Source organism: Prionailurus bengalensis, chromosome E1 (genome assembly GCF_016509475.1).
Source record: "Prionailurus bengalensis isolate Pbe53 chromosome E1, Fcat_Pben_1.1_paternal_pri, whole genome shotgun sequence".
NCBI classification, from domain to species: domain Eukaryota; kingdom Metazoa; phylum Chordata; class Mammalia; order Carnivora; family Felidae; genus Prionailurus; species Prionailurus bengalensis.
In genome coordinates this window covers 36,495,841-36,509,107 of record NC_057347.1, presented here as the reverse complement: position 1 = coordinate 36,509,107, position 13,267 = coordinate 36,495,841, and positions in this window count along the sequence as shown.

The window sequence follows — 13,267 nt, the reverse complement described above, 5'->3', positions numbered from 1 at the left end:
GGACAGATACAAGTTCAAACCTCAGGTGTGATATTTACTGAAGGTGTGGTCTTGGGCAAGTTCTGTGACCTCGCTAAGCTTCAGTTTCCTCATCTGCAAGATAGGGATAGTAGCACAGTCACAGGGTGGTTGTGAGGTTAAATGGTGAGACATGGAAAGAAAGCACTGAGCAGAGTACCTCATACAATAAATACTAGATAAATGGCAGTCATTATCAGCAATGAGATCTCAGGCAATCAAGAAGACCTGGAGATAGGAAAGTCAGATTTATCTAAGAAGTGTTTCAAAGGGGTATGATTTGAGCACACAGCACAGGTTTATTCTTTTTTTAAAACTTTTTGAAATATGGTTTATTGTTAAATTAGCTAACATACAGTGTATTTAGTGTGCTCTTGGGTTTGGGGGTAGATTCCCATGGTTCATCGCTTACACACAACACCCAGTGTTCATCCCAACAAGTGTCTTCCTCAACGCCCATCACCCATTTTCCCCCTCACCCCCAGCCCCCCATCTACCCTCAGTTTGTTCTCTGTATTTAAGAGTCTCTTATGGTTTGCCTCCCTCTCTGTTTGTAACTATTTTTTTCCCCTTCCCTTCCCCCATGGTCTTCTGTTAAGTTTCACAAGATCCACATAGGAGCGAAAACATATGACACCTGTCTTTCTCTGACTGACTTATTTCACTTAGCGTAATACCTTCCGGTTCCATCCACATTGCTGCAAATGGCAAGATTTCATTCTTTCTCATTACCAAGTAGTATTCCATTGTGTATATAAACCACATCTTCTTGATCCATTCGTCTGTTGATGGACATTTAGGCTCTTTCCATAATTTGGCTATTGTTGAAAGCGCTGCTATAAACATTGGGGTACAAGTGCCCCTATGCATCAGCACTCCTGTATCCCTTGGATAAATGCCTAGTAGTGCTATCGCTTTTTTTCAAGTAATTTTATATTATTGTTATTATTTTTTAAGTAGGCTTCATGCCCAGTATGGAACCCCCTGCAGGGCTTGGATTCCCAACGCTGAGCTCTACACCTCAGCTTAAATCAAGAGCTGGATGCTCAATCAACTGAGCCACCCAGGTGCCCCTAAAACCTTTCATTATAGAAAATTTCAAACAGATACATAAATGACAGGACATAACGGACTCTCATATGCCCAACAATACCCCGTTTCGACAACTTGATCGATCAAGGCCAATCTTCCAACGTCTTTATCTCCCTAGGCAGTTATAGTCTCTTTCAAGCTAGCTCTTTGGGCCACAAATCTAGGTTGTTCTTTTATAGGGGAGGGAACAGGGGATTTAGAGCCTGAAGACGTGTCCCACTCTTGATTCGCTGTATGACCTTGGGTGGATCACTTAATTCATTAAATTCTCAGATTCTTCACCTATACAATAATAATGATAATACTTGCCGTAGGTACGTCACAGAGCTCTTGTGGGAATGAGACGCCTTGAAGGGGCCTTGTAAAAGGAAGTGCTATGCAAACACGGGTTAATGCCTCACCTCTCACTGTGTGTGATACTGTTTATGCTGTCAACAAACATTTACTGAGGCTGTTTTGAAGTGCGAGGCCATGCCAAAGAAAAACCTGCTCTTGGATCTTAGGTTGTGCCCCCGAGCCCAGCTGGTCACACTGCAAATGCCGTCAGGAAGTCACCTAGGCCAGACAGAAAGGATTCCCCCGGGTGTCTCAGCCCCCACCTCGGGGAAGCCCCTCAGCGTGTCCTGCTGGACCAAGAGAGTCACTTCTCATACCCCACGTCCCGGTTCAATGTCAAGGCCTGGAAAATGTCAAACCGCGTCAAGTCTCCAGGGCTGTATCTCCGTTAAGGTTCAGAGTGAGAATCGCAGAGACAGTGGGACCTCAAAGGTTAAAAACCTCAAAATCACATCTTGAAAAAAGAAGCTGTTGAGGACATAACCCAAATCACCCTTTCAAAAATTATTTGGAGAGGGGCGCCTGGGTGGCGCAGTCGGTTAGGCGTCCAACTTCAGCCAGGTCACGATCTCGCAGTCCGGGAGTTCGAGCCCCGCGTCGGGCTCTGGGCTGATGGCTCGGAGCCTGGAGCCTGTTTCCGATCCTGTGTCTCCCTCTCTCTCTGCCCCTCCCCCGTTCATGCTCTGTCTCTCTCTGTCCCAAAAATAAATAAACGTTGAAAAAAAAAATTTTTAAAAGAAGAGAATTCAGAATTTCATCTTGGCCCCAGTCCCTGCCTCCTGGTGGCCCATGAAAACAATATTTTCCTGCTCAGCAGGGCAAAACCTCTTATTTCCCGCTGTCCTTTTCCCATCTCCTAGCTCCACACTGGACTCCTCGCTGCAGACAGATTTCTTTAGCAAGTGATTCTCCCGCCACTGAGCCCTGGCTGTTCAGCATCCCTGGAGCACGTCAGGGCCAGAGCAGAAATGAAAGGACCGAGGCGGTGTCAGCTGCGCTGGGGCCCAGGTCACTGGTGATCAAATTTTTTAATGAACATGGAGGCCAGGGACTTGAAAGGAAGGTTGGGGTTCACCGAAAGGCGAGCACAATACGCTTCTGGATTATTAAATCCTGAACGTGCAGACATCAATGTCCTTCCAACACCCATTACTCCCAGGAGCTCAGTGCTGCACTGAGCAGCCAGGCCCCCAGATCTCCTGGGAAGCCTTTGACGTCATGCTGTCAGAGAAGTATGAAGGACATTTGACAATAGGGATAGGCCCCAAGAGTCAGTATCTTGAAGAGATGTCTGCACTCCCATGTTCATTGTGCATTACACACAGTGGTCAAGATATGGACACAACTCAAGTGTTCGTTGACAGGTGTGTGACAAAGATGTGGTTTGTACATACAATGGAATATTACCCAGCCATACAAAAGAGTGAGATCCTGCCATTTGTAATAACATGGGTGGATCTTGGGGGTATTATGTTAAGGGAAATAAGTCAGACAGAGAAAAACAGGCCCTGTGTGATTTCACTCCTATGTAGAATCTAAAAAACCAAACCCAGGGGCGCCTGGGTGGCTCAGTCGGTTAGGCGTCCGACTTCGGCTCAGGTCATGATCTCGCGGTCCGTGAGTTCGAGCCCCGCGTCGGGCTCTGGGCTGACAGCTCAGACCCTGGAGCCTGTTTCCGATTCTGTGTCTCCCTCTCTCTCTCTGACCCTCCCCCATTCATGCTCTGTCTCTCCCTGTCTCAAAAATAAATAAACATTAAAAAAAAATTAAAAAATAAATAAATAAAAAACCAAACCCCAAACAAACCCAGGAACGGAATCATAGATACAAAGAAGAACAAATTGGTAGTGGCCAGAAGGGATGGGAATGGAGAATGGGTAGAATCGATGAATGCAATTAAAAGGCACAAACTCCCAGGTCTTAAAATAAATAAACCGTGGGGATGAAAAGCATAGGAAATATCTTCGGTGATATAATAGCCTTGTATGGTGACAGATGGTAACCACACTTATCATGGTGAGCATAGAATAACGTATAGAGTCGTCAAATCACTAAGCTATACACCTGGAACTAATAGGACATTGTACGTCAACTGTGCTTTAATTTTAAAAATAGTAAAATAATTTTTAAGTTATATATAGATTGCGATGGTATTAAGCCATAAAAACGAAAGAAAGAACTGCCATTCGCAGTTCTGGAAGAACCTGGAGGACATTACGCTAAGTGAAAGAAGCCAGATACAGGCAGACAGATGTTGTATGATCTCACTGATATGTGGAGACTAAAAAAGTTGAATTCACGGAACCAGAGGGGAGAGTGGAGGTTGTTAGGCACTGAGAGGTAGGGGGCAGGGGGAGATAGTGCTCATAGGATACAAACCTTCAGATCTAAGACGAATAAGTTCTGGGCAACTAATGTACAGCATAGTGATTGTATATAATTAATAACATTGTATTGTATACTTGAAATTTGCTAAGAGAGTGGATCCTGAGTGTTCTCACCCCACGCGTGCACGCGCACGCACTCACGCGCGCGCGCGCGCGCGCGCACACACACACACACACAATGTGAGGTAATAGATGGGTTAATTAACTTGACTGTGGTAATAATTTCACAACGTATATGTATATGACATCATCACATTGTACACCCTAGAAAATCACGCTGGGCTACCTAAATTCCTACAATCTTTATTCGTCAATCATACCTCAATAAAGCTGGGGCGGGCGGAGAGAATGAGATAATATATGCCTACATTATCTGATGATTATAAAGCACTGTACACACGCTTTCTAATCATCATCGCTCTCCTTCTTCTTGGTTGACCTCCTCTGGATCGCTTCAGAATATTTGGCTACATTTAATATTTGTTAGTTCAGTCAGAACCTGTGAGCCAGACACAGGAGAACAAGGACTAACAAGATGATCCCTGCCTTAGAATTAGATCTCTGGGGCGACTGGGTGGCTCAGTCGGCGGAGCGTCCGACTTCAGCTCAGGTCATGATCTCACGGCCCGAGAGTTCGAACCCCGCATCGGGCTCTGTGCTGACCGCTCGGAGCCTGGAGCCTGCTTCGGGTTCTGGGTCTCCCTCTGTCTCTGCCCCTCCCCTGCTCATGCTCTATCTCTCTCTGTCTCAAAAATAAATAAAAACATTAAAAAAATAAATTAAAAAAAAAGAATTAGATCTCTGCCGTTAGAATGGATTGCACTAAGGGCTATAGGGGAGGCACATGCAGAAAATAAGGATGTAGGGTAAAAGCTCCTAACTCAGAGTGGAAGAAGTGACAACAGGGCTGAGTCTTAGAGGAGGCATAGGAGTCAAACAGACAAAGGAAACTAGGGGGGCTTTCTAGGCAGGGATGAGACCATGCAAAGCCATGAAGTTTCACTGAGATAAAGGTAAGCTACTTTGAATTTAAAAGTCACTGTTGCATCAAAGGACACAATCAGCAAGAGTGATATCATCATATATCTGAGAAGGATTTAATAACCAGAATATATAAAGATCCCCTACAACTCTACCACAAAAAAATGAACAGCCCTGTTAAAAGTGGACAAAGGACTTGAACAGACATTTCCCCAAAGAAGATGTACAAATGACCAATGAGCACCAGACAAGTTGCTTAACATCACTAATCGTCAGGGAAGTATAAATCAAACCCACAGTGAGAGGGCTGCCTGGTTGGTCAGTTGATTAAGCCACCGACTCTGGATTTTGGCTCAGGCCATGATCTCACAGTTCGCGGGTTCGAGCCCCTCGTGGGGCTCCACACTGACAATGCGGAGCCTGGTTGGGATTCCCTCTCTCTCTCTCTCTCTCTCCCTGTCTCTGCCCCTCCCCAGTGCATGTGTGTGCTCTCTCTCAAAATAAATAAATAAACTTAAAAACAAAAACCCACAGCAAGATACTATCTCACACCCATTAGGATGGCTACCAGGAAAATAAAAAAAAATAAAATAACAAGTGTTAGTGAGGATGCAGAGAAATTGGAAAACTTGTACACTGTTGGTGGGAAGGTAAGATGATGTAGCCACTCTGGAAAATAATATGGCAGTTCCTCAAAAAGTTAAAAAGACAGTTATCATATACTCCAGCAATTCTGCTTCTGGGTATATGCCCAAAAGAATTGAAAGCAGGGTCTCAAAGAGAGATTTGTTCATAGTAGCACTATTTGTAATAGCCTAAAGTTGGAAGCAACTCAGGCGTTCATCAGCAAATTAATGGATCAGCAAAATGTGATACATATGTGCAATGGTATATTACCCAGCCTTAAAAAGGGAGGAAATTCTACATTTCCCATGCTGCAATATGGATACATCTTGAGGACATTGTGCTAAGTGACATAAGCCAATCATAAAAAGACAAACCCTGTATGATTCCATTTATAGGAGGTACACAGAGTAGTCAAATCCATAGGGACAGAATGTGGTTGTCAGTGGCTGGGGTGGGGGGGGGGGTAGGAAAGTGATTGTTTAATGGGTATAGAGTTTCAGTTTTTCTTTCTTTTTTTGTTTTTAGTTTTTTTTTTTCAGCGTTTATTTTTATTTTTGGGACAGAGAGAGACAGAGCATGAACGGGGGAGGGGCAGAGAGAGAGGGAGACACAGAATCGGAAGCAGGCTCCAGGCTCTGAGCCATCAGCCCAGAGCCTGACCCGGGGCTGGAACTCACGGACCGCGAGATCGTGACCTGGCTGAAGTCGGACGCTTAACCGACTGCGCCACCCAGGCGCCCCAGAGTTTCAGTTTTTCAAGATGAAAAGAGTTCTGGAGTTGATTGCATATTACGTGAATGTTCTTGACATTAGTGAGCTGTAGGCTGAGAAGCGATTACGATGGTATATTTCATGTGTATTTCACCACAATTTTTTTTAAAAGGTATTTGGGGAAAGTTAGAAAAAGTTGCTATGCACTGGATATTATTGCTGATTTTTTTTTTTAGGTATGATAATGGTACCGTGGTTATGTAGAACGCTGTCTTCATTCTTAGGAGATGCACACTGAAAAACGTAAGATCGAAGTACAACCTGTTCTGCAATGCATGGATGGAAGGACAGATGCATAAATAAAGTTACACAAAGCCAACCTGGCAAAATGAGCACAAGTGAATTCAGGCGGTAGATGTAGTGTTCCTTGTACTACCCTTTCAATGTTTTCTTTTTTTTTTTTTTAATTTTTTTTTTCAACGTTTATTTATTTTTGGGACAGAGAGAGACAGAGCATGAACGGGGGAGGGGCAGAGAGAGAGGGAGACACAGAATCGGAAACAGGCTCCAGGCTCCGAGTCATCAGCCCAGAGCCTGACGCGGGGCTCGAACTCCCGGACCGCGAGATCGTGACCTGGCTGAAGTCGGACGCTTAACCGACTGCGCCACCCAGGCGCCCCTCAATGTTTTCTTAATATGTGAGTGTTTTTGTAATAAAAATTTGGAAAAAGAAATGTTACAACCGCTGTATGGACCCAGCTGGAGAAAATACAAGCAAGCCAACATACATGCAAAAATAACTAGATTTTTCCATGTGTGTTAACTCTGATACGACTGCCAAAAAAAAAAAAAAAAATCCAACAAAACAAAAAAATAACCATTAGCTGTATTAATAGAAATGGAATATTTGTGGTGTGACCCTGGACAAGTTATTTACCTTTTGTAAGCCTTGGATTCCATAGGCTGCAAAAGGAGAATTCTTTTAATACCTTTCCTCTTTGGGTTGTGACAAGAATTAGATGACACAATGTATGTAAAAGGCTTGAAGCAAGAGCCAATATTCAATAAAGTCTCCATAAGGGGCTGGTGGGAGCAGAAGAATGAGGAAAATATTGCAATCCTAATCGACTGTGCTGGTGGTGACACCATGAAACACAGTGTTCTCACGGGGTTGTCCTCTGGGTCCTTCCTGGGTGATACAGTCACGTCCTACAATGAGCAGCTGAAGGATAAGGGGGTTGTTTCACCTGGAATGGGAAAGACCTCGGTGGGGAATGCATCATGACTTTCTTCTGGGAGTGGAAAAACAGCACTAGGAGCAAAGGGTAAAAGTTTTAGTAAAACAAATCCCATCTTCAACAAGGAAAAGCAGTCAAAGTAGTGGTGAACAGAAAAGTAACTATCTTGGGAAGTTGTCAGCTCCCTGTCTTTGGTAATGGGTGGGTGGTAATCAGGCTGAACAACCACTCAGTGACAAGGAGATTGGGGGGGCACCTGGCTGGCTCAGTCGGCGGAGCATGCAACTCTTCATCTTGGGGTTGTGAGTTCAGGCCCCACGTTGGGTGTAGAGAGTTCTTAAATGAAAGGAAGAAAGAAAGAAAGAAAGAAAGAAAGAAAGAAAGAAAGAAAGAAAAGCAGATCAGGTCAGTCTGTCCCTTCCAAGCCAGAAGGTCTAAGAATGCTTTTAAAATATGGCATCTGGGGGGCGCCTGGGTGGCTCAGTTGGCTGAGCAAGTGACTTCACCTCAGGTCATGATCTCACGGTTTGTGAGTTTGAGCCCCGTGTCGGGCTCTGTGCTAACAGCTCAGAGCTCAGAGCCCGGAGCCTGCTTCTGATTCTGTGTCTCCCTCTCTCTCTGCCCCTCCCCCACTCATGCTCTGTCTGTCTCAGAAATAAATAAACATTAAAAATAAATAAATAAATAAATAAATAAAATAAAATAAAATATAGCATCTGATGGGCACCTGGGTGGCTCAGTCCATTAAGCGTCCAACTTCAGCTCAGGTCCTGATCTCGCAGTCCATGAGTTCAAGCCTTGTGTTGGGCTCTGTGCTGACAGCTCGGAGCCTGGAGCCTGCTTCGGATTCTGTGTCTCCCTCTCACTCTGCCCCTCCCCTGCTCGTTCCCTCTCAAAAATAAATAAATGTTAAAAAATGTTTTAAGTATAAAATAAATAAATTAATTAAATATGGCATCTGAAAGCAAATGCAATGCTATAGATATGAGTTAGTAAGATGAATATCCCCCTTAATGTAATCACTGGTATTCAACCCTTAAAAATCTTTGTATTATATGAAGACAGAAAACCAAAAACTAAAAGAACTTGCTGTATCTGTCAGTTATTAGTATTATGCCATCTATGCTGTTAGATCGGTCTTATCTTTTTTAAAATTTTTTGAATGTTTATTTTTGAGAGAGAGAGAGAGAGAGAGAGAGAGCATGAGCGGGGGAGGGGCAGAGAGAGAGGGAGACCCAGAGTCTGAAGCAGGCTCCAGGCTCTGAGCTGTCAGCACAGAGCCTGATGCGGGGCTCGAACTCACAGGGCATGAGATCATGACCTGAGCCGAAGTCGGAGTCAAAGTCGGACGCCTAACCAACCGAGCCACCCAGGCGCCCCCCACACTATAAGCTTTTAAGTATTTTTTGTCCGTCCAGTTATCGCTGAGTTTGAAGATGATTTGCAGATATAACAACCTGGCATTGCTCTCTTCCTGGTTGCCCATTTCGTATATTTGACCCCTCCTGCTTACTTTACATGTTGATGGGCTTGTGTTGGATCCTACATTAGATCCAATGTACAAGGTTGCCATGTGCAGAGTGCTTGGTTTCTTCCAAGATCACCTCCAATTAAATGAAATTCTTTGGCCTCCATTGCTTTAGCTAACAAGCAACGCTGACGATGGGGGAGATGAAAGTAAGAGTGGAAAGACTCATGAAGCCATCACGGGACCTTATAAAAAGGAGTGCTAACTGCCTCTCCCCCTCCAGACTCCCACTGCTGTCTAATGATTTTTACTGATTCTCAGCAAAAACTGGTATTCCCTTTGGTTAGGGGGCTAAGTGCCTATCCGCAAAGTAAGTGAAATATGGTGTCCTTGGAGCCCCTTAGCTTGTGAAATTACCAAGACCCATTATTTCAGCATGGTTGTCTCCAGGCCGGCTCCAACACATGACAGAAGAACCGGTAAGATGCGTGGTTCCTGCCTTCCCAGAAACTCTTTAATTTGTTTGACACCCCTTACTGGGAAAAGATTCTGAAGCCGGACGAGGGCTGGGATCTCTAAATATGTTGAAAATGTTATCTGTCTTTTCTCAAATATGTCTCTCTCATTCAGGTGTTTGCTCTGTGATAGCCTTTTACCTTGACAGCCGCTGAGTCTCTGTGGCTTGTATTTCAGAACCGATAAGGAAAGGCAAGATCCCCCCATACCGCTTGCTGGGAGCACCTGGTGAGGAGAAGCCGTATGTGACTGGGGCTGTGTGGCCTCACAACCAATGCTGACCCACCTCCCCCTTGTCGTGCGTGCCTCACTCATCTAGAAAGAAGGTAACAGAGGGGCGCCTGGGTGGCGCAGTCGGTTAAGCGTCCGACTTCAGCCAGGTCACGATCTCGCGGTCCGGGAGTTCGAGCCCCGCGTCGGGCTCTGGGCTGATGGCTCAGAGCCTGGAGCCTGTTTCCGATTCTGTGTCTCCCTGTCTCTCTGCCCCTCCCCCGTTCATGCTCTGTCTCTCTCTGTCCCAAAAATAAAATAAACGTTGAAAAAAAAAATTTAGAAAAGAAAGAAGGTAACAGAAAGGAGAAAATAAATGGACTGTCTCTGAGGGGCTCACACACGCACTCTCTCTAGTGATCTTCTCATCTGCAGACTTGGCAAATACTTTACAACGTCTGATCAAGGAAGGGTTTTGTTTTTGTTTTTGTTTTTTAATTTTTTTTTTCAACGTTTATTTATTTTTGGGACAGAGAGAGACAGAGCATGAACGGGGGAGGGGCAGAAAGAGAGGGAGACACAGAATCGGAAACAGGCTCCAGGCTCTGAGCCATCAGCCCAGAGCCTGACGCGGGGCTCGAACTCACGGACCGCGAGATCGTGACCTGGCTGAAGTCGGACGCTCAACCGACTGCGCCACCCAGGCGCCCCAAGGAAGGGTTTTTTTAATCTGTTTTGTTTTGTTTTGTTTCTGCACCTTCTCGATTTACTGCCCTGCTGCTGGGCTATATGAATGACGAGATGCCCCTATCAGGAGCCCCTTCAGAACTCTTCAAAGTCTGCATCTATTGAAATAAACAGCAAGCCAGTCTCAGAATGTAGCTTCTTTGGGGCTAAAGCAACATTTGCCTAAAGCGAGAGAGTAGATGCCAGACCCAAGTGATCTACTGCCCCTAATCTGGCTCTGTGTGCCTCATGTACCTCACCCCTCCTCTTCCTGTCTCACCCCAGCCTCCCCATCATTCTATCGTCAGGACCCCTGACAATAGGTCCCCAGGACCTGGGCTGAGTTATAGGAAAGGAAGCTGCTTATGGCCTCCAGGTTTCTGCCTTCCATCTGCTTTGTGCCTGGCTCTCCAGACCAGTGCCAGGAGGCTCACAGGTGGAAGGGGTTGGAGATTTGGACTTTTGATCTGCTTATTCCTCAAAGTCTTCAAAGCCCTGACTATATGTCTGCCATGACCAGGATCTCGAACAAGGCCTGGGGGAGGAGGATGGCGGGGAATGGAGAATGTAGAAGAAAGCTGACTCCAATGAGAGTAGGCACCTGGGCAGTGCTATCGTCTCTAACTCCAGGGCTAAAACCCCTACTTCTTGACTATCCGTGTGTTATGACTCCCATCTCCTATGAAGTCCTAGCACCCACACACCCATCATAAGAATTTGGCAAGATATGTCCTCAAAAAGACGCTTTCCGAAATTCACGTTAAAAGCCCCTTTTCCATTTTCCCCAGGTTTTCTATAATATACCAGACTTGAGCCTTTCAGCTTCAAGATCGGTCATGTTCAAAGTGCCTGCATCTTGGGGCGCCTGGGTGGCACAGTCGGTTAAGCGTCTGACTTCAGCCAGGTCACGATCTCGCGGTCCGTGAGTTCGAGCCCCGCGTCGGGCTCTGGGCTGATGGCTCAGAGCCCGGAGCCTATTTCCGATTCTGTGTCTCCCTCTCTCTCTGCCCCTCCCCCATTCATGCTCTGTCTCTCTCTGTCCCAAAAATAAATAAACGTTGAAAAAAAAATTAAAAAAAAAAAAAAAAAAAAACAAAGTGCCTGCATCTTTCCAAACTGGGAGAAGATCATTCCAAGGGGAGGATCCCTAAAGCCAGACCTCCCATCATGGCCAAACTCTGGACCATTAGAGGTTTTCACAGAGTCTAGGAGTCAACCGATATTTGATTTGGACTCTATTTACAGAATTCTCCATCTTTAAAGGTTATACAGAGGGAGAGATTCCCTAGTTGAAGCTGGTGATCTTGGATATTTGGGTAGTCTGCTTGATATCTGTTCCCTAAAAGGAAAAAGTCTATGACCTAAAACCTTGAACAATAGCTAGGGGTACAGTTGGGGCAGGTGGAATAAAAGCCATCATCCTAAATGCATTGCATATGCCAAATATGTGGACCAACATATAGATTCTTTAGGGCCAGGGACAGAAAAAGAAAATCACATGTTGCTTTTCATATCTGCAATCTTGGGTACCTTACTTCTCTGAGCCTCGGGCTCCCCTGCTGTGAAGATAAGGATCATACTAACCAGGTTTCTGGGTGGCTCAGATGGTCGGGCATCCGACTTCAGCTTGGGTCATGATCTCGAGGTTCGTGGTTCAAGCCCCGCGTCAGGCTCTGTGCTGACAGCTCGGAGCCTGGAGCCTGCTTCAGAGTCTGTGTGTCTCCCTTTTTCTCTCTCTCCTTTTTTTTTTTTAATTTTTTTTTTTATTTTTTACATTTTTATTTTTGAGAAACAGAGTGAGACAAAGCGTGAACGGGGGAGGGGCAGAGAGAGTAGGAGACACAGAATCTGAAGCAGGCTCCGGGCTCTGAGCAAGTGGTCAGCCCAGAGCCTGATGCGGGGCTCAAACCCACGAACTGTGAGATCATGACCTGAGCCGAAGTCGGACGCTCAACCGACTGAGCCACCCAGGCGCCCCTCCCTCTCTCTCTCTGACCCTCCCTCACTTGTACTCTGTCTCTCTCTCTCTCAAAAATAAATATCAAAAAAAATTCTTTTTTGGGGCGCCTGGGTGGCGCAGTCGGTTAAGCATCCGACTTCAGCCAGGTCACGATCTCGCGGCCCGTGAGTTCGAGCCCTGCGTCGGGCTCTGGGCTGATGGCTCAGAGCCTGGAGCCTGTTTCCGATTCTGTGTCTCCCTCTCTCTCTGCCCCTCCCCCGTTCATGCTCTGTCTCTCTCTGTCCCAAAAATAAATAAACGTTGAAAAAATTCTTTTTAAAGGATTATACTAACCTCCCAGGGATGTGATGAAAACTAAAGGCTAACAGCAAAGTGCTGTCTACATGTCAATAACAACAACAATTGATCACAAGAAAGTAACTGCTGCCCTCAAGAAGGAGGGTCAGGGTGAAGCACTGTGAAAGAAGTAGAGTTACCCGGACAGCGAGTGATAAGGACATGCAGACCCTGAGCAGCTGGCTTAGCCCAGGTCACCTGCGCTTCCTGCCCTTGACATAATAGAGCCTCTCCTTCCCACCTGTCCATGTGGTTTCTCTACTCTAACGCTCCTTTCCCTTCTCACAAATCACACAGACGCCGCTCAGCAAATGTTTGTTCCCCACAAATGACTGCCAGTGGGATAGTACTGTCCTGGAGCTTGGGGATCTGTATGGATTATGGTACAGATGCCTGATGCAGCCCTAGAGGTCAAGTAGATGGACACACTTTGCAAGAGGTAAAGAGTTCCTCTAATTTCTCACCAGCCACCAGCCTGCCCTGTTACCCTCTCCTGCCCAAGCCATGCTGCCTGCATCAACAGAAATATAGTGGCCAGCCCAAGGGTTAAGATATTCTCACTCTACTTAGAACTGACGCAGTCACACTGTGGATTTTCCGGACAGTTCGTTGTATAGAAACTATTTTTTTTTTATTTTTTTTAACACTTATTTATTTTTGA